We start from the raw sequence: 26,553 nt of genomic DNA on the forward strand, positions 1-26,553 counted from the left end.
ACTCGCGAAAGAAGCTGGCACGTGCGAGGCGCCTTCGACTCGGCTCTGCTCTTATTTTTTGCGCTATGGCGATCAGAGATTGTGAACGCGGCAGTTGCGTGGACCATTCCAGCACGTGCCGCCCGCTGACTGAACGCTATCGGTTCCAACATCTTTCGATGGCTCCAGGAGCTTGCGGTCCTCTTCTAACCGGCTGGCTTTCAACGAAAGAGGAAATGCCTCGCGTTATATATTTTGAATGGTACAGAGAAGGTTTATTCAAACGGCGCGCGCACTTTCCTTCGCGCCTTAATCTCTGGCCGCGCGGGAGGAAATGGAGCATGCGAACAGGCGCCTAATTCGACGGGGGACCAGCGAAAGGAGTAATGTGGTGCCGGGCCGTAATCACACGCGGCCCGAGTGACGCTCTCAGTTTTGTCGGGCGCGAGGAAGAGGCCGCGCATAATCCGATCCGTCTCGGCGCCGCTGCCGACGACTCCGCGCGCGGCTGAGGCGTAAGCAGGAAAAAAGGCGCCGGCGCAGCAGTTTCATAAACTTGGGACCGCGGCGAAGGGTGCCTATTTTTGGGGGAGGCAAGACTTGCCTAATTCTTGTTTGCTCCTTTAGCGATGATTGCCTTTGTTTGCATGCTTTGCAGCGGCGCCCTTCCTGGAAGGAAGTGCTTCCTATGGCCGCCCGTTACAGGGATCGTGAACGGCCGCGTGATAAAAGACCCCGCGAACGCTGCTCTGCTGTGCCAGCCTCTATAGACGGCGTGTAGTACAGCGGACGGCAGCGGGGGCACGACGCGGAAAAGGAGGCACGCGCAACTTTCGTCCGGGATGCGTACAGGGTTTGAGGGGCGGAGCATCCCCTTGACCAATTTTTGTTGTTGTCTCGGTTTCTCGGCCGCGGCGGCCTTTCCATGCGCGCAACATACAAGCTGAAAGAAGGGTTACTCCCTATATTCTTCGCGGATCATGCAGACCATGAAGAGGCAGCGGTGACAAACCGAGGACACGCGCGAAAAACGTTGCCACTTGTGCAATTTTACTTCGCCTTTCCGAATATATTCTAAACTTGTGTCGAACTTATTATACATCGCCTTCGTGACAGCATTCGAAGGGACGCATATGATACGCGCACCGCACCTTGCTGTTTGGTTGGAGAAAGCGTTTCAAGTGCCAGATTCGAACCAGACGTGACGCGAAGTCCCATGAGAGCTATAAGAGAAGTCCATCTTCGAAGGAAATGGCCGGGCCTGTACTTGTACTCTTTCAGCAAAAAATAAAAATCATAAACTAGATGCGCCATGTATCATATCGCATGGGGAATGCGATGTGATACATGGTGGAAAATACGGGATGGCCTTAGCGGTAAGCACCATGACAGAAGAGACGGGCTAGGCGATCCTGTGTGCAAAACGATGTTGAGGTGATATAGGCACCGTGTTGTCTTGTACCTATCTGCCTCATGTGACCGTTATTTGCATGGACAATCACAAATAAGTTAAATGCAGCTATTGGAGGAAGCGAAATTAATAGCGAACCTAAAGGCGCCCGAATACAGAGGCAGTAGTCCCGTAAATATAATAAAGTATTGTTTGCTTTTCAAACGGATCCTGATAGCAGGCATCGAAAGGGAGAAGAAGGTGCGCCAATTTTTAATTTGGTATATTCTTCCTGAAACCTCGGCAAGCGCTGCGAAGAGCGTCCCGACTTAGTGTCCGTGGGCAACGATGTTACAGCAGGAGGGTTAAAAGCGAATGTTAACACAGTAGTGTTACTACTAAAATGAAATTGTCATTTAGGTTTCACTGTATTTTTCAACTTCAAAATTCAATTAATTCTTGTTAAAATTTTAGTGACCTCCAGTCGATATCCAGCGTGCATAGGCGGCGACAATAAGCCGCCCATGAAGCGCGCGCGCACGCGCGCACGCACGCATATACATACATACATACATACATACATACATACATACATACATACATACATACATACATACATACATACACACATACATACATACATACATACATACACACATACATACATACATACACACATACACACACATACATACATACATACATACATACATACATACTACATACATACATGCATACATACATACATACACACATACATACATACATACACACACACATACACACACACATACACATACATACATACACACATACACACACATACATACATACATACATACATACATACACACATACATACATACATACATACATACATACATACATACATACATACATACATACATACATACATACATACATACATACATACATACATACATACATGGGCCATTCCACGCCAAATTAACCAGCGTTTTTTCGAACATCACAGATATAGCTGAAATAAATTGCACATGTTTGTTGCTCTTCAAAACTCGTTCTCCACGTTTACTTTTTTGAGTGCCAAAATTTTGTACCATTTTGGCGACACCGTATTTTTCCTGCCCAGCTGAGCTAGAAGGCCATCAATCAACATTTTTTTTTCAAATGCACATTGCGCGATTCAGTCATTAAAATGGTGCGTATGGCAAGACAGGGAAGTGATGTGGCTGCCAGAATAGCCAATATTTCAAATATTTGAACACTTCGAGTGCTTTCGGCACCGGCAAAAGCTAGGAAAATTGCAACGTATGAATTTTATTATCGGTACGCAGGAAAATCCAGAACGCACAAATTAAATATATAATGGTAGCCTGGCTGACGTAGTATAGCCGAAAAATATTTGAAGCTTTGGATGTTCAGCCGATCGCTTAAAAAAAAAACTGAATTTATAATTTTCTGTAAAAAGCTTCGTGTTCGAGGTACAAACATTAGCTTTTGTTTGGTCGGCCTGCAAATATACGTGATACATCATTAGATAGCTCTCCATGTATGCTATACATGTGAGAAGTAACAAAAAGGTATTAGTTCTTAAACGCGAGAAAAAAATAATTTTTTTTTTTGAATTTTTGTGTCAGCACCGGCTTTTCTGCGACGTGCGCCCAAGCTTGCCTGCCTGGGATGTAGGCGAAAGAGCTGGATTCGTCTGCAACGCAGCTGACAGACAAACGGTGTCATGGTCAGCGTTTTATTGCCAAGAGACGCACGCTCAAACGCATTGCGGCTTGGGCTTGGTGTGTGCCAGGTGAACCATACAGCTATTGCATATGGAATATCACGACGTGTTAAATTCGTCAGGGATTTCTGCAGAGCAGAGTTAAAGGTTACGTTTCGTGCTTTTTATGAAAAGAAATATTTGCACTTATGCAGCCAGAAAGAACGCTGATATCGTTCACGCAAAGCATTCTAGAATACATGTGCTGAAATACAGTGCGACATATCAACATGCATTGCGACGTGCAGTGCAGTGCGACATAGGGGGAGCAGGACACTCCCTGGAACTCAGATTGTCATAAAACGATGCAAATAGAAAACACCTTCATAAATACAAATGAAAGCCTGCACGAGCGTGAACAAATTCTTGTGGTGTTGCGTGTTAGCGCTGTTCGACATCCTGAACATGCTCGGCTATAAAAATCATACGTGCCCTGTTCAGGCTGATGTGCTCCAGACGTGGTTGACTTCCAACTTCCACATTCACAGAAAGAAAAACAAAATATAAGTTGAGGCTGCGGCGCTTGACGTCGCTTGTCTTCGTATTGATAAAAAAAAAAAGCCAGTCACAATTTCTTGAACAGTTTTTTAGACCCATTTTATTAACAGTCTCTCCTTGCTAGGCGGCAAGGCTTCATATATATTTATGCTGTCAGCGCGATCCACGTGCGAACATAAGAAAAGAATACTATTTCGAGTTTAAAAAAATACCTTTTTTGTAACTTCTCACACACATAGCAGACACGTAGGGCTATGTAATGATATATTACAGATATTTTGTAGGCCGACTACCAAAGCAACTTTTCGGACCTTGAACACGAAGCTTTTTGCAAGAAAGTTGGAACTTTACAGGTTCTTTTTTTTTTAAGGTGATAGGCTCAACCTTCAAAGCTTCAAATATTTTTCGGCTATACTGTCAGCCGGGCTACCATTCTATATTTAATTTGTGCCTTCAGGGTTTTCCTGCTTTGCAAGAAAAAAAAAATTGCAATTTTACTCACTTTTGCCGGTGCCAAAAGCACTCGAAGTGTTCAAATATTTAAAAAAGTGGCTTTTTTGGCAGTCGGACCACTTCATTGTCTTGCCATACACATCATCTGAATGTCTGGATCATACAACATGGCTTTTGAAAAATAAATGTTGATTGGTGCCTTGTAGCTTAGCTGAGAAAGAACAATAAATTTTCCCCAAATGCTAGTTTTGCGAACCGCATACAGACTGACCTTGACGAGTCCAGGTATATCGTATACTGTCGCAGTATTCGAGGTCAGTCTGGCTTGGTTTCTGTGTGTACGAGACAAGCGCGGCGTTTTGACTAGCGTGTGCGAATGCGATAACTCGCGCATTGTATGTAGCCGAGGATAAGACAACTACAGAAGCACAGCGATGATAGCTTTCGCGTATCTGAAACCTTCCATGGCTGAAATTTTCTCACGCGCTAGCGGTGAACATAGTTCGGATGGAAGCTAAAATATATTTATTCATACCAACTTCAGCCATATGCATTGTTAAACGGCCTCCTCCTCCTTCCCCCCTCTCCCCCCCCACCTCCTTTCATTCATGACAGGGGCTATTCTTCACGAGAAAGCAAGAAGTTAATCGAAATAATTATTTCGCTAAACAATGGTCTTGTATTTCTCATGTTACGTAACCTTTGGGCCATTCTTTGAAGCACTTATTTAGCCTGAATTGGGAATTTACTACTTGCATAGAAAATGTGCGTGTAAAGGAAAAAATCGGTTGCGTTTGAGCAGCTGATTTCTATGATGAACATTTCGCCGCGACATTTGTATAACAAAAGAAGGTTTTCTATGAATAAGGCGGACCGAGGAGCCTCGAAATTTTAGTCAAGCAACAACCATATAGAAATCATCATTCCCTGAAGTCAAATAAAATAGGGTAGAATGAACTATTTATTTAAATCAACTGTCTAATCAATTTGAGATGGCAGTTAGGATTTTTTTTTGTTTTTCAAAAAATAATCGCAATGTTAAAAAAAGTTTAATAAAGGCAAAGGGAAATGAAAGAAGGGACAAAATTGCCACCGGAGGGAACCGAAAAGCCTCCTTTAATACACATACTGCGCAGTATACCAAGTGCGCTATATACGGCGACCTGCTGGCCCGCCGTCCGCTTTCTTGGGCATTTATCTACGTGTATAACCTAGCCCTGGGAGTAGTTAGTCAGGGCCACTTGCGGACCGTAGCGGAAGATGTGACACATCCATTAAACCGTGGGTGTAACAGCGTAGAACGTGATCGTAAGAGCAGGCAACGAGCCAACAATGCCTGACATGATACCCGAGGACATCAAGGCTGCTATAGTCGAGACCCTGCTGAGGGGTGTATTAAACCAGTGCTTAGGGGGCTAGATATTTTAGTCAAGTAACAAATGAAATTTGGTAGTCCTAAGCTTTGCACAGCCAAAGTTGGGGGACGCAAACCGCCGGTCGTACGAAAGAACGCCAAAAAGGTATACAAAAGAACGCAAGCAGGGTCGTGGAGCTTAGGGTACTGCAAGGACACTTGGGTGTGCAATTTCTACAACTCCCTATTACCTTTTGCAGATTAACGTTAAAAAGCAACCGACTAGTTACGAGAGACGCCGTAGTTTAGGTCGTCGGACTATAATTTCGGGCACCTTGGATTATTTAATGTGCACCCAAAGCGCAAACATATATCTCTGAGCATTTTCCGGGGACTGCCCGAGAGCGTCCTCGCTATGATGTGCTTCTTGGCGCCACTGTTGGGGGGTCAAGCAGCGCTTCAAAAATATCACACGCAGAAAATATGTTGGGTTCACATCGAGTGAGTTTGCCAGCCATTTTTGAGCATATCGATGAAGTTGCGCGTGCTCGCGCGACACCTCTTCTGGAACGACTTGAGCTGGCGCGGCTGATCTGAACTTCTCGTCGAAGTGGAGTTATGACGAGAAGAGTGGGCAGTACTATAGCGTGGCCAGTGCTTGTGCTTGCGTTGACTACGGTCCCATAAAATAAGGGATTAAAAACGAGGCGACCGCGTCCCACGTCTGCTACCCAAATCCAAACCATGACTGGGGTCAGGTGGGTAGTCCCACGGCATCAACCGAATGGCCGTGTCGGCAAACTGTGACGTCGCAGCAAGTTCACGGCAGTTCTGGGAATGGCAGTGAAGTTGACAAATCAGTTCCGCGGAAGCAGTGACGCTCAGTCGCGAAATTTTTGTTTCTTACGAAGGCTGTATACCCACGTGCTCTCCGCAACAAACAACGGACATTTCTCCCGTCCTGCTTTTTTTTGTGTCCTTGTAAGGCCGTACCTTTTTCTTGGACTTTGTGCGACCTGGCTTTATTTGTGGCGCTATATGTCTGCGGTCGTCGCCGAGCCCTTCAACTCTCATGTAGAGACAAAGAAATTTCCTAACTAATTGGCGCAGTGATGGCAGTGATTACGGAGCACCATGTAATCTCAATACTCCCTCTGGAACCTGCCTCAGTTGAGAAGACGTTTGTGCACTGGTCGTCGGATCCGGAATTGCTAAAGTCACTTTAACGCAATGAATCGCGGATGTATTTTGGTGCGCATGAAGGCACCACCGTGATATGACTGTCGTATGCAACATTCAGAAACTGCATTCCCCCAGCCACTCGTTACAAATTTTATCCAATTTTCATTTTTTGTAGAGTTCCGTAGGGGCCTAATCAGTTTTGCCCCACCCGCACGAGATCGTCGGTTCCATTCCCGGTTGCACTACGGTCGGGTTGGAATCGCAATGTAAAAACGCTGGCGTGCCGAGATTTCTGTGTAAAGAATCCCAGGTGGTCAAAATTATTCTGGAGCTTTCACTATGCCGCCTCTGGCAGCCCCAACGTTCCGTTTGGCCGATAAACCTCCCGAGTCGAATTTTTTTCTGTCGTGGCATCTTTATAATAATAAAGAAGTATTGCACACCTTGAGAGGAAGCTTTAGCTCGGGCCCAACTCCGATGCCGCCTATATTCAAATACACGTAAAACGCAGAAATGCTTTTCTGAGGTATTCACCGGGCCCATTTTAATGAAATGTGTTGCTTTTGAGAGAGAAAGTTAAATTCTAGTGGCTGTTGGAAGCGGAATTTCGATTTACGGCCGGAATATTTTAAAAGGATCTTTCAAAAACTGGTAAAAGTTTGAAAAAAAAAATTGAAGCACGAAGTTTACAAATTCGTAGCTCTCCACCAAGAACAGCTATCGCATGCCTGTAAACTGAAACCGGTAGAGCATGTAACGCGAACAAATTTTATGTGTCAATTTATATCGTACGTGAATTTGTTACATTGTTTACAAGGATTTTGCAAAATGTCTACTCACATATTAGTGGTCTATTTGAGAGCCATGTATTATTTTGTCCGCTCTAGATTTACTGTTTTGTTAGGTGCAGTTTACAGAATTGTGATGTCCTTTTTCATTGCTGAGTTAGAGTTGTCAACTAGATAAATTCTTTTTCTGAAAATTTGCCATTTTTGCCAATTTTTAATAAGAAATGACCATCTAAATCGAAACCAACGGTCACTAGATTTTAACTCTTTTTTTTGTATGCAACACTCCTCATCAAATTTGGTGCACTTGGTTGCCGAGAAAAACGATTTCTCCTTTCCCATGAATTTGGATACAAGCCTCCGAGCTAAAGCTTCCTCTTAATGTCTGCTGAAATGGTGCAACTCTTCTGATTGTTGTACGGAATTACAGCTGCCCAAAGGCGCACTTGGCTCAAACGAACAAATGAAGCATGTGCGCAGGGAAAAAAAAAAAAAAATCCTACATATAGTCCTCAACACATGGCTTAAATCACTTTGCAGGCAAATACGACTCTCATCGACATGAGAATCGGCTCATAAGTGCACACATGACAGGTTCTTCAGCTAGAGATAACATTGCGAGGCTTTAAAATAATGTAAATGAAACTTCATCAGGCACATATGTTTAACCTGCTTTTGCTCTCCGAGCTAGCCGCGTGACTTCACCGGAAGGGTTGTCACGAACACGCACACAAAGCGCCGACGCTATCAGCACGCGGAGAGCCTCACGGCCTGCTGATGCCGACCGCTGGCCTTCGGCAACCGCGACACGCTATCGGACAGCGGAAACAGCTGAGCTGCCGCCCCAGCCAATAATGTCGCGCATACATGTTCCGGAAGTTCGCGGCATGTCTTGTGCTAGCGGGGAACCGGAAGAAACAATTTCTTGTAAGGAGCCCGGTCTGCTAGGCAGGCTCGAGCGTGGCCAGCGTAACTGCCGAGGGCCACTTTGCTCGGGATCGATACGTATGGCTCGTCGTGCCCGAGAAACCGTTATTCGGCCCAGCTCACGTATTGGAAAACGTGTTTGTCCAGTTCGGGAACTGCCAATAGTAGATGATTTGACAGTATATGCAGGTTGCGCGAATTGACTGCCTTTTTCGGCGTTGCACTGTGGGTAAATTTTTCTTTGGGTTTTGTTGAACTTCTCCGGCGTTGCCTGTGGTTCAGGCTAGAATTCAGTTTCTCGGCGTTCTCGCTGTTTAATGGTTATTCAATGCCCGGATGCTCGCGTCTGGGTCCTCTATGAAGAGCGCTTTATTGTTGCTTTAGCTCGGAGAAGTGTGTTACCGGTATAGGGCGAAGGAAAATATGAAAAAAATTTCTGCAGGTGATTTCTTGGCATTAACGTCTTAAGTTTCAATCGCTATCGAACTATTGTAGCGCCGGCTCAATTCCTCGGTCAACATCTGGTGGGGCATCTGTCTGAACGTGGGCGTTCTCTCTCCCGCAGTAAGGTTGGTAATATCGATGAATGATTAATCGACTGATTGTATCCCGCAAAACGATTAATATTCATCGATGTCCACCTTTTATTTAATCGACTTAATCGAGTAGGCCAGTTCGATTAATCGTCTTCGAGAGTTCTATAGGAGTGGCGAAAAATTTTGAAATCGTTCTGGAATGGCGGCGCACGAGAAGTGACTGTGCGGCTGTGGTAGAGCGACTGTCGACAATTTTTTCCGGGTCCCGAGTGATGCCTAGCCGAGCGCTTCCCATCTCGTCTCCCATACCACATACGCTACCTGGCCGCCCGATTTAAGCCAGAGGCTTAAAATGTTCTCGCAATTCAAGGCATACTATGCAACTGAGTCGTTGATCGTCGTGCCACTCCCAGTCCACTAAATGCGTGGCACAGCATGCGCGCGGGGTTCGTGCTGGGTTATTTCCTCATGTCTCATCTTTGGCTCTTGCCCGTGACATGCGAGAGATGCTATGCAACTTATTTAACTTTGAGGGAGTGAACGCCACTATATCTAAATCTTGAAACACGAATGCCATATCTGTGCGTGCTTCATTTTTTAACGAAACCTTGGAGTTAATATACTGTGGTCTGTAACACAGCCTTCGATTATAATTATATAATATTCGCAGTTCATGCAACAACAAATTCCACTTGCGAGAAATATAGGCGTATCTACCGGGGGGGGGGGGGGGGGCAAAGTATGCCATTTGCCCCCCTCCCCCCCACTTTTGAAAGCGGCCACTTTCGGCTACACGCTGGAAAGTCCTACAAAACTACAGCTGAAGCAAAATTTTCTGTCATAATATAGTGACCACCTAAGTAATGCTTTTCTTTACTACGTATCCTCTGCTTGGGCAGCGAGGATTGTCTTTTGTGCCTCCTCGTGACGCGCTGTAGCGGGCGACGCTCGCATTGCGCAGAAATCCTGGCGCTGGACAGTTCCCGCCGTAATAAATTTCCGCTTGCGCTACTTGCATCACGCCCAGTTTTTTGGGACCGCCTAACCATATTTGAAAAAAAAAATAAAAACAATCGGCTTGCTATATTTAACCTGCGGGCGAGGTCTAGATAAAGTATTATGATCAACCGCGCCCAACGATTGGTGTGCCTTACTGCATGAAATCGTTGGATTACCAAATGCTGGAAGTATTGAATCTCCGTCCAAAGATAGTCTACGTAGCGTTCCAGTCTAAATATATTATCACCATCAAAAATGTAATCAACCCGCCGTGGTTGCTCAGTGGCTATGGTGTTGCGCTGCTGAGCACGAGGTCGCGGGATCGGATCCCGGCCACGGCGGCCGCATTTCGATGGGGGCGAAATGCGAAAACACCCGTGTACTTAGATTTAGGTGCACGTTAAAGAACCCCAGGTGGTCCAAATTTCCGGAGTCCCCCACTACGGCGTGCCTCATAATCAGAACTGGTTTTGGCACGTAAAACCCCATAATTTAATTTAAAAATGTAATCAAACCACTTACAGGTATAAGTGCCAAATTTCATTGTGTAATCACGACTTATCATATATATCTTCGTGAAAATGACCTTTGTCGAACGCGCAGAGCCATTTCAATGCCAACAGAACACTGAACTGAATTTTTTCTAAAGCCCTGTGTGACTTCTGATTTTATCGCTTTCATTTTCAGGCCGTTTCTAATTAAAGCTACACTATTACTTGTTTCCTGGCAGGAGCAAGAACAGCAGATATTTCATATTTTGAAGAAATGAAGGCCACCTTTTGGTGACGTGTACCGAAAACTTGAACTGTGTATAGGTTGCTTATGTGCTCGAAAAACAGTTACTGAATACTAGCTTTCTCCCAATTTTTGTGCTTTATACACGGCTTTAGTTGTGATATGGCAGCTTTCAGCTTTGCTTTCCATTGTGCCGACATAGCTGTTGGTTACAGCATATTTACATTTCGTGGAAAGGGGAGAGGTTTCATGGTAAGTGTGATGTGCGACAAAATGTTTACGTTCCTGGTGTAGTTATAAGCGTTCCAAATAATTACTGAGCCGTCGTTTTCTCCCACTATTTTCATGCATCATAAGGCGTACTCCTAGTTGGTTTCAGCGATGTCCTCGGTGAACTGTAAGTTAAGTGTAAGTAAACTTCAAAGACAGAAGTGTAATTATCATATTGCAGTAAATTACTCAAGCAAGCGATGCGGAGCTTTATGAATGTATTTCGCGAACAAACGAGAATTTTTACCGCTGCCATAGGAGAATTTGTGAACTCGACCGATATCAAATCTAGCGGAAATTGCGTGGGAGGGAGAACATCATGAAATTTTCTGGGGAAGTTGTGTGTTGATGAATCACTGGCTTTTAAAAAATTTCCAACAAGAAGTGCTCCAAAGCATTACATGGGGACAAGGTTTCAAACGGAGCAGTCATATACGGGCAACTTTTTAAAGCACGGGATATAATTACAGGAAACTGAAACATTTAGTGCAACTGTTCGAAAAAAAAAAAAAAACACAGCTTTGCTGGGAATCGGGTTGTAATGCTCCAAGGACGCACACATCTGCTGTCTTTTTTTTTTTTTAGTATTGAGAGTAATTTATGTTGATTGTACTTCATTCTGTATAACCTCGACAATACTATTACCTTAAGTAGCGCTACATTTGTGGTGTAGACTTAAACACCAAGTAAAATTCTTTTTTTTTAATTAGTGAAATTGTCTGCAACAAATGTGAATTTTTTTTATGTGCGCTGTGCGCTCCTGCACACTCATTGCCATTTGTCCCTGCATCACATATACAGATTAGAGTGTCAAGAAAAAATGCTAATTCAATAATTTTTCGGGCCCCCATGGTTCACTATGCGGAATTGAGAAATAGCTCCATGTCTGCTAAATATAAAAATGTGTGACAGATGCACGTCCAGGCTTTTTCACTTATTGCAATAGTAATTATATATATATATATATATATATATATATATATATATATATATATATATATAAAGAGAGAGAGAGAGAGATAGTCGTATCGTCTGCCAAGATCGTAGCTGCGAAAAAAAAAATGTCGCACTTTCGCCCGAAAGGCGAAGCATCGATTGCGTTAGCAGAGAGCTATTCGGATTAGGGATGGTAGTTTTATCGGCTGCATAAACTTGGACACATCCGCTTTCTAACTGAATTGACAAGCGTGGTGTCATCGCGCACAAGCAAACATGAATAGATCACACTGAATGACCGCAGACGACCGTCAAAACGCTGGCAGCAAGCGCAGCCGCCGCAGCGTGCGAAGAATCGTGCGGTCTGTCGCTTCAACGGAAACTGAGCGGCGAATGCACAGCGCATATAAAGGTCAGAGCCCTGTGGAGAAACGAGACGGTGCGGGCGACCGCCACCACAGCCAGTGCAAGCGTATTTGTTGGCAGAGTAGAAGCTGCTCCCCGCCCCCCCCCCCCTCCCTCCGCGCTGCCTTCCCGCTTTTTTGCTGTCGCGTGGGAGATTGCGTTGCCAGTTCCCCTTGCGCACGGTTGCAAGATACGCATTTGGTGCCGTAGCACAGCGTCGCCCCGCCTCCCTCCCCCCATACGGTCGCGACGGTCGCGTTTGCTTTCCGCCGTGCGTTCGCTCTCCGTGACAGCGCGCGTCCCCCGCGCGCTTTCACTCGTGCATACGGCGCGCGGCGACGATTTTATCGCCCTTGGAATCTATACGGAACCTCACGGCGACGGCGACGACGACGGCAGAAATCCGGTTGAAGTGTCCATATAATTGCTATCGCAATAATATATTTTACGGCTCAATGTGCTACTGAAACTGCGATAGGTGCGACGTTCAATCTGTACACAGACGCGATGCCGATGAGGCATTTCAACAGGCGTATAGTTGTAGTCTACGAACAGCGGAGACACGCTCTAGTGCATTTTATTTTCGAAGGTATGTATGTAGTACATGCGCTGCGGCTCGCGACGGTGTAATAAGCACTGGCTTTCGCAAATCATGTTCGGCGATGTCGTAAATACTCGAAAGCGTCACGCGATGAAGCACAACAGTGCCGTAGCCTCACCCTGAGCTGGGAGGAAAGGTCTTGCAGAGACCGCCTCGGTGCTAAACAAGGGAACGTGGTTATCGTAACGAACGCGCGACCGGTTTATTCTTAACACCGAGCCAGACGATGCGAATCTTTCCTGGGTCTAGCGTAACAAACGGGTATATAGCTGCAGCGCGCACAGCCGAACCCAGAAACATTCCTAACCAGACGGGCGGTCAGTAATCGGCGTTTCTTTTGTGCATCGACCAAGCACCGTTCGAATCGGGCACAGCGAGAAAATGAAATTCTGCCGGCGCGCGTTTCATCTGTCGAGCGGCGGAAGTGTTTATTACATACCTTTGAACGCGTTGTTGCCTTGCGCAACGAAGGCGTTTAAGTAAGCCTTATTATGTGCCCCGGAACTAGCTCATCGGCAAAATCAGAAAAAAAAGAGAAAGATTGGCTGACTGGCGAGCAGCTCCCGCTCTCTACTGCTTTTCCTTTTTGCACCATTGAACACAAGAGCGCTTGGCCCACGTGGCTTGGACTGATACCCACGCACAATGCCTTCAACTATCGCCTAAAATGGTGAGGGATGTGCAGCTTGCCTCGAAGCATGTTTGCCGAAGTATTTCCGGCAATGCAGAGAGCAAGGTCCTGTCTATACTTCCAACGTATATTGGGACGCCACGTGGTGTCGATATATACGTAGGCAGATTTTTAACCTCAAGCTACTTCTAACACTTCGGACCGAACTCACCTATTTTTAAATTTTTTTTTTTATAAGAGCTGTTTGCCCTTGCCAGGCCAGGCGCATTCGTTGATCGCTATCACGATTGGCCGGGGTTTCCCCTTACGAACCGTTGTAACTCACAGCTTTGCGAATACGTCCCGGAACACCTCTTTTCATAATGTGCCAGGTGGACTTTTATTACCCATACCTCATAATGAGCGCGAACGAAAGGCAGGAAATTGCACATCTCAGCGTTGACGGCGCGCACGGTTTAACAGGATGAGGCCTGTAGAGCTGCAGCTGTGCGCACTTGCGGTGCGTCAAATTTGGTGCGTCAGTTTTCTTTCCAACACGGGCATGCGTGCAAGCACGTACTCGCCATAACCTGTTGAACAGACACGCGTCAGTCGCGTCCGTGTCCACTCGAATGTTGGCACTGCCAAGCCGGCACGGCTTTCAAGCTCCGTGGCGAGTCGTGTAACTCGGGTTAATGGTTACCTGGAGGGGGAGAAAATGAAAGAAAAAACAAGTGGAATAGCGTCGAAACACGCACGAAACGCACGCTATGCTGCTTAGGTCAAGGTGTGAGAGTGGCACGCGGCAGCAACGAGGACGGATTGTTGCACTTGGTTAAGCGCGCTGACAGCGGCCGACGGACGCATGCTTCCGGCGGGACCTCCAACCGAAGAGCTAACAGGCTCCGAATGTCACACAAGAAGATGAAGGAGGCGGGATCGAATCCTGGCCACGGCGGCCGCATTTCGATGGGCGCGAAACGCAGATAACACCCGTGTACTTAGATTTAGGTGCACCTTAAAGAACCCCAGGTAGTCCAAATTCATCCGGAGTCCCCCACTGCGGCGTGCCTCATAATGAGATGGTGGTTTTGGCACGTAAAACCCCATAATTTATTAACATGAAGGAGGTTCCATGAAATGCGAGATCTTTAGTGACACTTTTGTCACCTTATGGCTGTTCGTAGGGGGACATCCGGGCATTTTGATGTTTCGTGATCTCCGAACACAGCTGGCTCTATTGCCCCTTATAATCGCGACTCGAGAACGTCGGCGGATTGCCCCTCACTCGGTTGCGACCAGCCTATTTTGCGTGGAATGCGGTACATTAAGCTCTGCATGTGCGTTAAGCTCTAATGCAGCACAGCTCGTGCCAAGAGGCTGAAAAATTCCGTCCGTGTCCGTTGTGCATTGCGGATATTCTTGGTCATTAGTGAAAAGTACCACGGAATCCTGAGCCGAAAATGGGCCAACGGAGCCAAATTCTCTCTTGAAGACATTAGACGACATAAAGGACTTTCTAAGCGTTAGACACAGACTTACACGTGGCTTCCGCCGGCTTTATCGCGGTGACCATGTCGGAGGACTATTAGCACAGTAAAGAGCTATGCCTTTATCTACGCAGCACACCCATATTAACGCTTCTGCGATTGTATTGCTGAGCACGAGGTCGTGTATCCGCATTCCGAAAGTGGGAACGCCTGTGGACCGGTTGGTACTTTGGTGCAACGCAAAACACCCCGGGGGGCATAGAAACAAAGAAGGAACAAACCGAGCCTTCCTATGCGGTGTTCCTCGTAACCCACAATTCAACGTTGTGGTGCAAAGCCCCACGAATTAATATTACTTTTGCTGCGGATTTTATGAAAGGTGATCTAGCATGTCGTCCGTGGCGGCACGTTGAATGCACTTGTTCCTTGCTTTACTGCACCAAAAATATGTTTAACTGTATTTCAGTTCAGAAAAAAAAAATATGGGTCCGCTTGTCCTTAGATATTACTGAAGGACGGGAATTTGATCCCATTTGATATACCTTACGGACAGAAGCGTCACTGGTCGGAGTGGCATCTCCTAAACAGTTCGCGCATGCTTTGCCCCTCTTGAGGAAACTGCGTGCAACAGTTCGTGCGTTTGAGCGACGCGAAGCAGGCCATGTGGCAAACCCCGCGCCACTTGCGAGCACGGCCAGATAGCGGTCACGAGCGCAAAGCTCGGCCAGGGTTGTAGCGCGGCTGCTCGACGAAGGCGCTCTCGTTAACCGGCGCGCGTGTAATGCAGTATCACGGTGGCAGGGACACAAATGCCGTTCCGAGAGAAAATAGGATTCACACACGAGGCACTAGGCGCATAACAGGCTAAAACGACACACAGAACAGCCTTGGACGCGCGTGCGCTGCCAGTCGTATCATGGCGCTGCGTCATATATGCCAGTGTACGTGATCCCTTGACATGGTTTGAATAGATGACGTCTGCATGCAGCAAAATGCGCTCGACTCGGCGTTTGATTTTATAGGGCACCTTCTGTGTGTACACCTTTTTAAGAGCGCGCCTTGTTATGTAGTCCCGTTTTGGGTCTATACAATCACGTAGCGCAGGAGGTGCATGGAGCATCCCCAAGGAGCGCGAGGAAATCGCTGGCGTTTTGTCTTTGCCCACACAATCGAGGCACGCACTACCCGGCGGTGTCCGAGTGGGCTCGTGTGTGTGTTTGTATTTACTCGCCGGCTACACGGAGGTCAGGACTTATTTTGCGACGAGTTTGCGGCATCCCCGACTGGTTTCGCTAAGTGCACTCGTAGTACGCGTGCATTTGCGTCCCTTCACCAAATAACTCACAGGCTAAGTTGATAATTCACTGCGAATCCTAGGGTCGACCTGAAAGAGTTACCTGAATCTGCGAGCGTACTTTCAGTTTTCTCAGATCTGTATCTGCCAGCAGGAAGCAGAATGCTCCGTGCCAAATCGCAGCGCTTGCGTGCTACAGATTCCAGAAATGGGGCCTGACTTCCGCGGTCTACCTTTCTACAGTTATAGTCATTGTAATGTCGCTGCTGTTGTCGTTCTGGCTGCCTGAGCTCCAATGGAGTGACTCTCAGAACGAGTTCCGTCAGTGACAACGAATGCACGGGCGACGCAAGACGAGGACAGTTTGGCTCCGATACCTACTGAATTTGCAGCGCTTGCGGGTGGCAGCCATCTTTTGCCGGAGACTTTACGAGAGCAGGCGGAACGAACGGCCGCGATAATGCTAAGCCTGTTTATCTGGCAAGCTTGCCGCCGGCGCTCTTGCTTGCCGTTGCTTTGTCGTCAGCTGACCCGCAGACACTGCGCGGACCGCGCCGACGAATGGTCACCGGGGTCGAGATTAAGTGTGCTTGCTCTAAATACGCTTGCGAGAGCAAAAAGAAAAAAAAAAGGATGAGGAACTAATAAGTGGCTTACAGCTACATGCTAAAGTCACACTCGTCTTCAGCATGCGAAAGCGACGGAGATCTCATTTGTGCTTGCGACCAAGTCCGCGTCCTGACGGGGAGCCAAGTAAGGTCAAATAAAATCCCGCCCGTTAAAGTGTATGAAGAAGCAGCTCCAGATCGACCATTCAAGTTCACCATTAGTAATCAACGTGCTCTCGTATGCATATATGTCACCTCGAAGCCGTATGCGTAGCTATATAACAACACGTGGGAACATTCCCGCATTTTTTTTTTTTTTTTTTAGTCCGAGAAGTTTTGCGTAAACTTGTTTTTTCATAGTAAAGGATGAAGTTAGTGTCGCAGTACATAAATGAGTTTATGGACCTTTAGGGGGGTTGTGTGGATAAAAAGAAAATGCTACCGTATGGAAAGAATGTTCTGATTGAAGGTTAGGTTAGCACTCCTAATCCGGATTGACTAAATTTTTATATTTGGCATAAACATTACCCCGCTGGACGTAACTTGCGAAGCCAACGCGGATGCACAGCATCAATGCTAATTTTAGAATAAACATATTTTAACAACGAATACATTAGCTATTTCTCGGCTACGTAATACTGCGAGTGAAGGACGAAAAAAAAAATAAAGTAAGTCCACCCATCTGGGAGGCAAATACGATCTTTTATACCTTTGTAAGGTTCTCTCTCTCTTTCTTTTTTTTTTCTGCTGTCCGGGATCATTGTAGTGTGCATGATTGGAAAGCCGTCGAGCACTACCAGCAAGCAGACCTACAGTGTGTTTCACTTAATTTGAGCCAAACCTTAAATATAGGCGAATGCTACGTAGCTGGACAGAACCAAGGTAATTTTGTTTGCTGTCGCTTGGAGATTGCCGCGCGACTGGCCGCTCGAGGCACTTTGCCTGTATTCGCGGGCTTCTTTCATGCTCGGAAAAACACTTTTATGTACCGCGTGTTGAGCAAAAGAAAGCTGTATCGGGAGTTTTTCATGTTGCTCTACAATTTTCTCATTGACACTTTTCTTGTAATTATAGTAATTGAGAAGTTGATTAATTAAGACTGATTATGTAATTAGTCAAAATGCAAGAACTAATCTGAGTATCTCCAAGCGACAGCAAACAATGACTTTGAACGGTTGCCTCTACGCGCGGTGTACACGTGAGAGTCTGGGTCGGCAGTTCGAGAAGCACCTTTCACCGGCGGCTGTGCGTATCAGCACTCTATACGACGGAAGCAGTCGTTTGTCATGCCACATCGTTCGACCTTACCGACGCAATAAAGGAAAACGCTTGCTGCCCCCACAGTGGCTGCAGTCCTATATCGGCGACAATTCTGCGAAACTCCAATTGTCACATGCCCCGCGCAACCCTGGCAAGCGAAAGCCGTTTTTCACCGCCGGCATTTTTCGACCAACTGTCGAGAAGCATTTTTTTTCTACTGCTGATTCGGTGTTCGCTGGATGAATGAAAGTCAGTCTTCCATAAAGAATATTCGCGGCGAGAGCACGACTTGCGCATCCTGTGCTACGGTGCACAGTCCTATCATGGGCGGGGAGAGGATGTGCAGTGCGGTCTATTGTTAAAGAGAGCACATCAGTGTAGAACACGGGCGAATTTTTCCCTCTGGCACGAGTACAATCGACTGGCTTTGCAGCAGATGACTTGTGGTCGGTGGCGCTGGCACCTTTCTACACACCTGTACAGTGCATTGACACAGCTTCAGCCAGTACTTGGAGCGCCAGCAAAAGTAAAGCCGCACGTTAGTGTGCGCAAAAAAACAACAGACCGCGCGTATATATATATATATATATATATATATATATATATATATATATATATATATATATATATATATATATATATATATATATATTCAAAATTCGCCACCAACCAAGGACTCGTTCTTACTCCGCCCTTTCTTCGTGCATGGATCCGGTGAACCATGTTCAATGGTTGACGTCTGAAACTTGTATTCCGTGAGAATGTTTTGTTCTCGGTTATCATTATAAATTCCGGCTGACGCTCACGAATTGACTATTATACCGTAAATGGGACTGACCTCATTGTTTAGTATAACTGTCTACGTATTTAGTAGATACGTGAAGGCGACTTAGTAAAAAGCATACTTTTAATGATAAACCTGGCTCATGTGGCTCGGCTGAACGCTTTGCTATTTTACCCTCCCGTGGTGGCGTAGTGCATACGGCGTTGAGCTGCTAAGCCCGAGGGCGCGGTATCAAATCCCGGCTACGGCGGCCGCATCTCGATAGGGGTGAAATACAAAAATGCCTGTGTACCGCGCATTGGGTACACGTTGAAGAACCCTGGGTGCGTGCCTCATAATCATATCGTGGTTTTGGCATGTAAAACCTCAGCACTTAATTTTGTAGATATCTATTTTGGCGCGTCTGCTAGCTTTCCCTGACATTCGGTTTCGCCATCAAGATTACTCTGTGCATAGAATTTAGCTGCAACACCGAAAATCGCTGGTCTGCCTCTCCTGTGTCCGACGACGAAAGCCCCGGGTAAAAGTTGCCGTAACTCGGGCTGCGTGACTCAGTGGCAGATTGTAAACGCAGTCTTTGTCTTTGCCAGTGACGTCTCGCTTTCAAGCATGCGGTGTTTACGTACTGTTTCGTAAGCGATCCTACGTCACTTGCCCATGAAAGGCTTTGACATGCAGGCGACAGTACGAGCGTACGCCGCATGTAGCCAGGTGCGCGTGTTAGCACAGACATGCACTGAAAGTATAGCTGCAGTCAAAAAAATTGCAAGCGAATATAGACTGAACGGCGCCCCACGGGGGGACTCTGAATATATTCTGTGAACGTAGCTGCGTATCATTATGTCGCAAGATGGCTGGGATAATAATTAACTGGACTTTTGCGTAGGATGTATATTAAGCTGCGGCTGGTGATAGTGTAGCGAGAGCTTTTCTGCTCAGACCGCCTTCTGCTCCTCACGCGAAAGAAGGTCGGTCTTCGTTGAATATTAACTCCACAATATAACAATGCAGCCATGCGCACGTCCTAGATACCACCGCATAATTAACGCGGACGGAAGTATAGCTCTTCTCAGCATTCCTCGCGAACACAGAGAGAAAGCGTACGCTGCAGCTCGGTCTAATCCCGCAGTGGAGTTGATACTTTATTGGAGCTTTCGGTGCTGCAGGAGGTTCACAAAACCGCGACATATAGGTGTAAGCGAAAGAAACACCGGTGCCGTCACACCACTGCTGTTGCTGTCCACTGAGGCTTTTCCTAAACACGCACGCTTCGAGAGGCGCCTGCCTGGCAGTCAGTCGGCGTTGGAAGGTGTGCAGCCAAGGAGGAAAAGCCGTCTACCTTCCCTTTCGTAACTCGAGGAAAGGCGCCGTGCGAAACTTGCTGGACGGCGGCATGCGGCGACGCTTTCCGAGCTGTTCGCGCCACACAACAGTCTAAAGAAAGAAATGAAAGGGAAATAGAAAGAAAGGCAACACACTGTTGTATATGTGCTTCAAATGACGTAAGTCGTGCGCGTTTTCGTTTCATATTCACTTCTCTCTTTCTCTCTCTCTATTTTTTTCCCTTTTTCTGCGGTGATGCAACCGACGGTGAATCGTGCTTTGGCCTGCTCGCAGGTGGCCAGTGTTATTTTATTTGTATATTTTTTCATCGTTCTGAACCTTAGCTCACTGGTCTAACTGAGGTCACGAAGGCGTTTAGTCAATCCTTTGTAGACGTCTCTTCGATGATTTTCCCTGTTCTTACGAGTCAAGATGACTCAGATAAAATGCGCCTTTGTAGGCCGTGCTGCTTTCAGTGTCTTGAGTAATTTTCTTTGTCGAATTCCTTCTCAGTTCTTTGCTTTTTCCACCGCTTTGGCGAGCACCCGCGCGCCAATGTTCGAGGGTGTGAGGCCCATGGCACGTGTTATGAACCGCACACACAGAATAACAGAAAAAAAAGTTACGCAAGTTCTACTAAGTTGGATTATAACCGAAAAGGGGCCGTTTTCAGCTTTCGGTGACGATATGGTAATTGAAAAGCGAGGGACAAAGCTTGAGATGCACTATAATACGGATATCGCAACTATACAATGTCCAACGTTTATTATCACATTGATAATAGCACCCTTAGTTTCTTTTCTTTTTTCCTTCTTTTCCATTTTTTTTCGCACGAAATTGTCACGTATTTCACGTATAACTAAGCGAAAGCTCGTAAATTAAATTTTCTTCCCCTTTCAGTTGCTTCACGTCTAACGTAACCCTTACTCATGCTTCGTATTGCAGTTGAGTCGTCACTGCTTTGCAGTGCTTGGTCACGTTCAGTCTGTCGCTTCTTACGGTAGGTACACTTGCATATCCTCATGACACTACCAGTACCCAGCCTCATTTGTCGTTTTTCTTACAATTAGATGAATTTCTCACTAATAAAAAAAGTAAAGAAGCCGAGGCAATTAATTAAACGGACTCTAAATGTATTGCAGGCGTTGTGTTACCAACGACGAGCAAGATTGTTACATATATATAGCACAGTGGCGTACCCAGAAATTTTGTTCCCGGGGGGGGGGGGGGGGGGGGTGAGGGAGGCTCAGCTTGCAGCGCGGCCTCATCCTTACAGAATTTGTCGAGGGATCAAATATATGAATAATAACTGCATTGCCATTGCCAATGCCATTGTATATTAGATGCTGCAAACGAATTATTGAACGCTACGCACTGTCATGACAAGTAAAATATGTATTTTTTCATAAAAGAATATATTCCTATGTCCCAAAAATTGTGGCTGAAATAAGTGATATCAATGCTTACGTGTTTTCGTGTATATTTAATCAGTAAAGCACATATCGCGCGAACTTTAAACCTATATCAGTTCGAAACCAGCAAAGCAGTGCATGCAGCTGATATGAAAAGCGTAAAGGCCATGAAATTAACAAGTTGAGGAGAAATACTTTGATGAATCTATGTCATTCATGAACCTTGTTTGTACATATGCAACGGCCAATGATGCTGTCATTCGTTGCAATGGATTGCGCAGGATCAGCTCTTACCGGTCGTGTGTTGGGAGTAATTGCACTGAAATTATAGTCGGAACAGTGAGTACATATAAAAAGCAGGCGTTCTGCAAAATATACATTAGAAATGCGATGATAGAATGCAATATACAAATGCGAAGGTACAACTTGATAAAGGGGAAAGAAAGTGTCGCTGGAAACAAAGTTCACTGCTTGTATACACAAAATCTTGCAACAAGATATTTAAATATACGTATAAGTCACCAATAAATCTACGTATCTAAGCAAACTTCACTGTATATGATGCGTCAAACAAGACAAATAAACATGTTGCGCAGTCACGGATAGTAAACTGAACGCATAGAAAGACAGACGATCCAGGCAAGAACAAAACTATGATCGCAGAAATCGTGATATGTACTTGGACCATCCTGCTCTATATGGGTAGAATAGTAGAGGAAGATGCCGAAATCAGTATTAAAATGTGTATTTTAGCTGCCTGCACAGCGGCAACAATTATTCTGCACCCAAAATTAAAGAAGGTTATTGCTTCGTTTAAAAAAAGAAGTAAAATCAGGCAGCTAAAAAGGAAAGAAAAGGACAAACGAAAGCCACACATGATGCGGCAAGTTGAACTACCCAATATCCGAGTGTGTTTGTTGGGAAACGCTGCGTGAGCCGAGCTTTCAATGAGCAAGGTTGGTAAAAATCGGCTATTAATGTCCTCGTAATTTTCGTATTCGCATGATAATTTTAATCATGATGATAACTATAACAATAAACGGAGAAAATTTCTGCGGTTTTAAAAGCTAATGAACAGTCATCCGTTTTCATAATTACGAGCTTATGGACCTGAAGGAACACAGCTTTTTAGTGACATAGATTTTTGCGGCATCGCTATCCAAAGTACAAACTTCACTCGGCGGAGAAGTTTAGCGAAGCGGTCAATGACTTCGCTCACGTTGATGCCTACGTTTCTGTGGGCGTATAGAAGCGCCAGCCTAACCATGCGTTCCTCAGACATTGTAGAGCGCAAGTAGTTTTTTTAGTAATCTCATGTTTGAAAATATTATCTCTGCGCTGGCAGTGGTCACTGGAAGGGCGACTACAATCTTCAGCAGTTTGTACACATTTACATACAACCTGCTGTCGCAATGAGAGAGGGCATCTATTTCAGTGCTAAAACCTAAAAACATTTCTTCGATGTCATTGGCATCCTTGTTTAGGTACCTTGGACAAACAGTAATCTGCTCGATTCCAGCAATATACGTCGTTTCGTCAGCAAGTACGGAGAAGCAGCCTGCAGTGTTTACTTTTGCATCTAGCATTTCTGTGATAATTTCACCTCCACAAATTTCTATAATTTGGTTTTGTACATCTGGGCTTAAATACGAGGCATTACTGGGGCAACTTTCCAAATGGTTCTTCAGATATGTATCTCCACAATGAGCTTGCATGCGAAGATCGCGCTCTGAAAATACCAGTATTTTCAGCGGGGGCTTTGCTTAAATCCATAGGACCACTGTCGCTATGGCCACGGAGAGCTTGACCTTGTCGCCCCCCAAAAAGAACTGTCTCAATAATAGACCGTTAACTTTCTTCTGTTTTCTCTTATTTTACTTTGCATGCCCTGATCCAGCTGATTGATCACATTGGGCGCGCTTCCCGAAAATGTTTGGAGAAAATTATCAGCTACAAGCTGACAGTCATGGTGATATTTAGTATTTTCCTGTGTGTGGAAGATTGCGAACGCGTGCTTCCATTTCTGGAACGGCTTGAACACGAGGGCTCGCCAGTGCGCGCATGTTGGCCCAAGTTTAAAGGAAAATTAAACTCATAAAGTTCCAGTCTTTTGAAAATCGAAAGCATGCCTTTGGAAATGTCAGTGCACCTTTCGAGTCAAGAGTTTGTGAGAACTTTTTACCCATAAAGTTTCGGAATTAAAATCTATGCGCTCCGTAGATTCCGCGACCGCTGCGAGATGCCGCGACGCGCCCGCTCGCTATCGAAAAGCCCTTGAAACTTTGTGCTCGGATGGGGCTCCTTGCGTTATGTGACTTCAGGCGCATGGGCGTTGCCACGAAATCCAGCCCGAGTTCGCAATGTTCGTTCCGAAATGTCTTTTCGAGCATGAAAATGACATTGTAGATAAAATCCAGAATGGTTCCCGGCGCTGGTGGTTGTTTTGGTCGGTGGTGCATGACAGCACAAAAAAATTTCGGGGGGGGGGGGGGCTGAAGCCCTATCAGCTCCCCCCCCCCCCCTCTCTGGCTACGCCCCTGGTATAGCGGAAGAAAAAAAAATGATGTCACGTAAAAAATTACCACACACACAAAAAAAGAACCTCAAAATTGTTTCTTTTTAAAGATAAGAATTGAAAGCGCATGCCAGAATTTTGAGAAACAGGATCCGACAACGCTGAAGACGCTTTATGGAAGTGGCATGATGCACCGTAGGGCTCGGTTTCGGGGTTTCTGCAGCATGTATCCGCCTCTATGAATCTGAAGAGAGTGACGAACAGTGTCCGCTCTGAAACTCAGAGGCTTTGGAATAGTCGAAAGCTTTACAAGGGCTCGAGTAGGTGGCTCGACAGCAGTTCTGGTTGCGTGCGCAGTGGCTTCGAAACTTTTGATGACGACTCTACGTTGTACACGATCCGAATTGATATAAGTATACGCGCAGTGGATTTGCGCGTGAAATTTTTTCCACCCACTTACAGGCCGCTTAGTTTCCTATCTTGCTGTCTGTAAACGAAATGCCCAAAACGAACGAGAGATACCATAAAGTCAATCTTCGCGTCAAGTTACTGGCTCACTAATTTGCCTTAGAAAAGAAATAAATAAGAAAGAATGAAAAAGTAGGAATTACAAACCACGCACGAATGCCCTCTTTTTTCCCCCGTCATGGTCGTTATAACAGAAGCTGCATTCGTGCTCTCCCGCTCGAGCGAATCGCGTTACCCTTAAGTGTGCATACAAGATATAGGTGAAGCGGTGGTGCTCAAGTGCCAATCCAGCTATCTCAAAGAGTGACCGTTGTGTCGTCCGTTAGTCACCGCGGTCATGACCCAAAATTTTCTCGACAGCCAGGACCGACGTCCGATTCGGGGCATAAATACGCGCGAATCGCTCAGGTTGCGCGGGCATTTTGTTTTGTATAGATTGTTGTTGGCGAGCAGAGGCACGCGCATGGATTGACAGCCTTTTCTATCGCATTCTATACGCATCTCACATCGCTGGCTCACTCGTCTGCATGGCTGCTTGCTTAACCTTACTTCTATTAGGCATTCTTTGACCTCATTTGAAACATGGCCATACCACGTTGGCTGCGCTATTCAACCAAGTTTCAGTAGGCGCGCTGCGCTTTGTCGTCTTCGTCGTCTTAGCTCGCATTCTTTGCAGTGGTGTATTTCAGGGGACCCTTACCCCACAGATGCGTATTGAAGTAGGAAGCGTCGAATTGCGCGTGTTGAACCCTCTTTTCTTTTCCGTAATATTTGCAGAAGAAACCAGTACAGAAAGTCCTGCGAACAAAGGAGAAACCTTGCGCTGTTATACTACTATCTTGCATACCTGCCGCGGTGGCTCAGTCAGCTAAGGCGTTGCGCTCCTGAGTACGAGATCGCGGGATCGAATTCCGGCCGCGGCGGCCGCAGTTTGATGGAGGCGAAATCTGAAAACACCCGCGTGCTTGCGTTGTAGTGCACGTTAAAGAACCCCAGGCGGTCAAAATTAATCCGGAGCCCTCCACTACGGCGTGCCTCATAATCAGAACTGGTTTTGGCACGTAAAACCCCAGAAAGAAGGACGATCTTGCACCCGTGTTTCTGAACTCGGGGTGCACTTCAGGTGGTCAAAAGAATGGGAGGTTAGCCGCGATATAAGGACTCCTATTTTTCAACCTGGCGTTGCATTCGAGCGAAAGCACACGACGGCGTCCCAAACCGCGAACCCGGCGCGCTTGTTTTCTTCGGTGTTCGGGCGGCCTGTCCGTCAGCGCGGCCAGCCGCATGTGAGCGACGCTCCAGGCCCAGCTTATCTGGGACAGCTTGTTCCGAATCACTTTCTTCTTCGTCGTCGCCGCTCAGCGGCGGCTTCCTGCTCCCCGCTGTAGTGCCACGGGACCCTTGTCGCTTCTTTCTCCTCTTCTCTGCTCGGGCGGCTCCTGTGCTCTTGGCATTTGCTTTCCGGGCGCGCTCCGCTGCCCTCTTTCCTCCGGCGCACTGTTGGGAAATGAAACGGCCGTAAAGAGAATAAGAATCGGGCTCGTATATCTGCACTGATCTGACGCCTTGGAATGCACGACGCGAGCGCCCCAGCTGCACGTGCCGACTTGTGCACGGCGCGTGGCGGAAGGGCTCGATGCCACGTTGGCACCGGACACGCCGAGGCGAAGGAAGCGTTATGTACCGCTGCTCTACCGCGCGATGGATGCATTTCTGGCTGCGCGTTTTTGTTTCTCGTTTGAACTAGCACGCTAAATGCGCGTCTGCTGAAATACTGCAGGCCCTGTTTTTTTTTCTAGGTAATTTGATGCTCTGTGCTGCCACTCTTGATGCTGCACGTGAAATCATGGTTGCTCCCTAACTGTTGTAGCCTCTGCTTTAATTACTGTTGGTACTAGTAAGGGGCATAAATGCTGCCGCCAACTATACTGCCAGGTCCGGCGCGGTGCGGGGCGTATATGCCAGACTCACCGTGAAAGG

At 46.4% G+C, this 26,553-nt stretch overlaps 1 protein-coding gene across 1 annotated transcript in view; it reads left to right on the forward strand.

The window, feature by feature from the left end:
- LOC119436232 (neutral ceramidase) overlaps positions 1–26,553 on the forward strand; it is a 124,918-nt gene that overhangs the window by 1,383 nt on the left and 96,982 nt on the right. The gene's annotated exons all lie outside the window — the stretch shown is intronic.

Source organism: Dermacentor silvarum, chromosome 1, assembly GCF_013339745.2.
Source record: "Dermacentor silvarum isolate Dsil-2018 chromosome 1, BIME_Dsil_1.4, whole genome shotgun sequence".
Classification (NCBI taxonomy): domain Eukaryota; kingdom Metazoa; phylum Arthropoda; class Arachnida; order Ixodida; family Ixodidae; genus Dermacentor; species Dermacentor silvarum.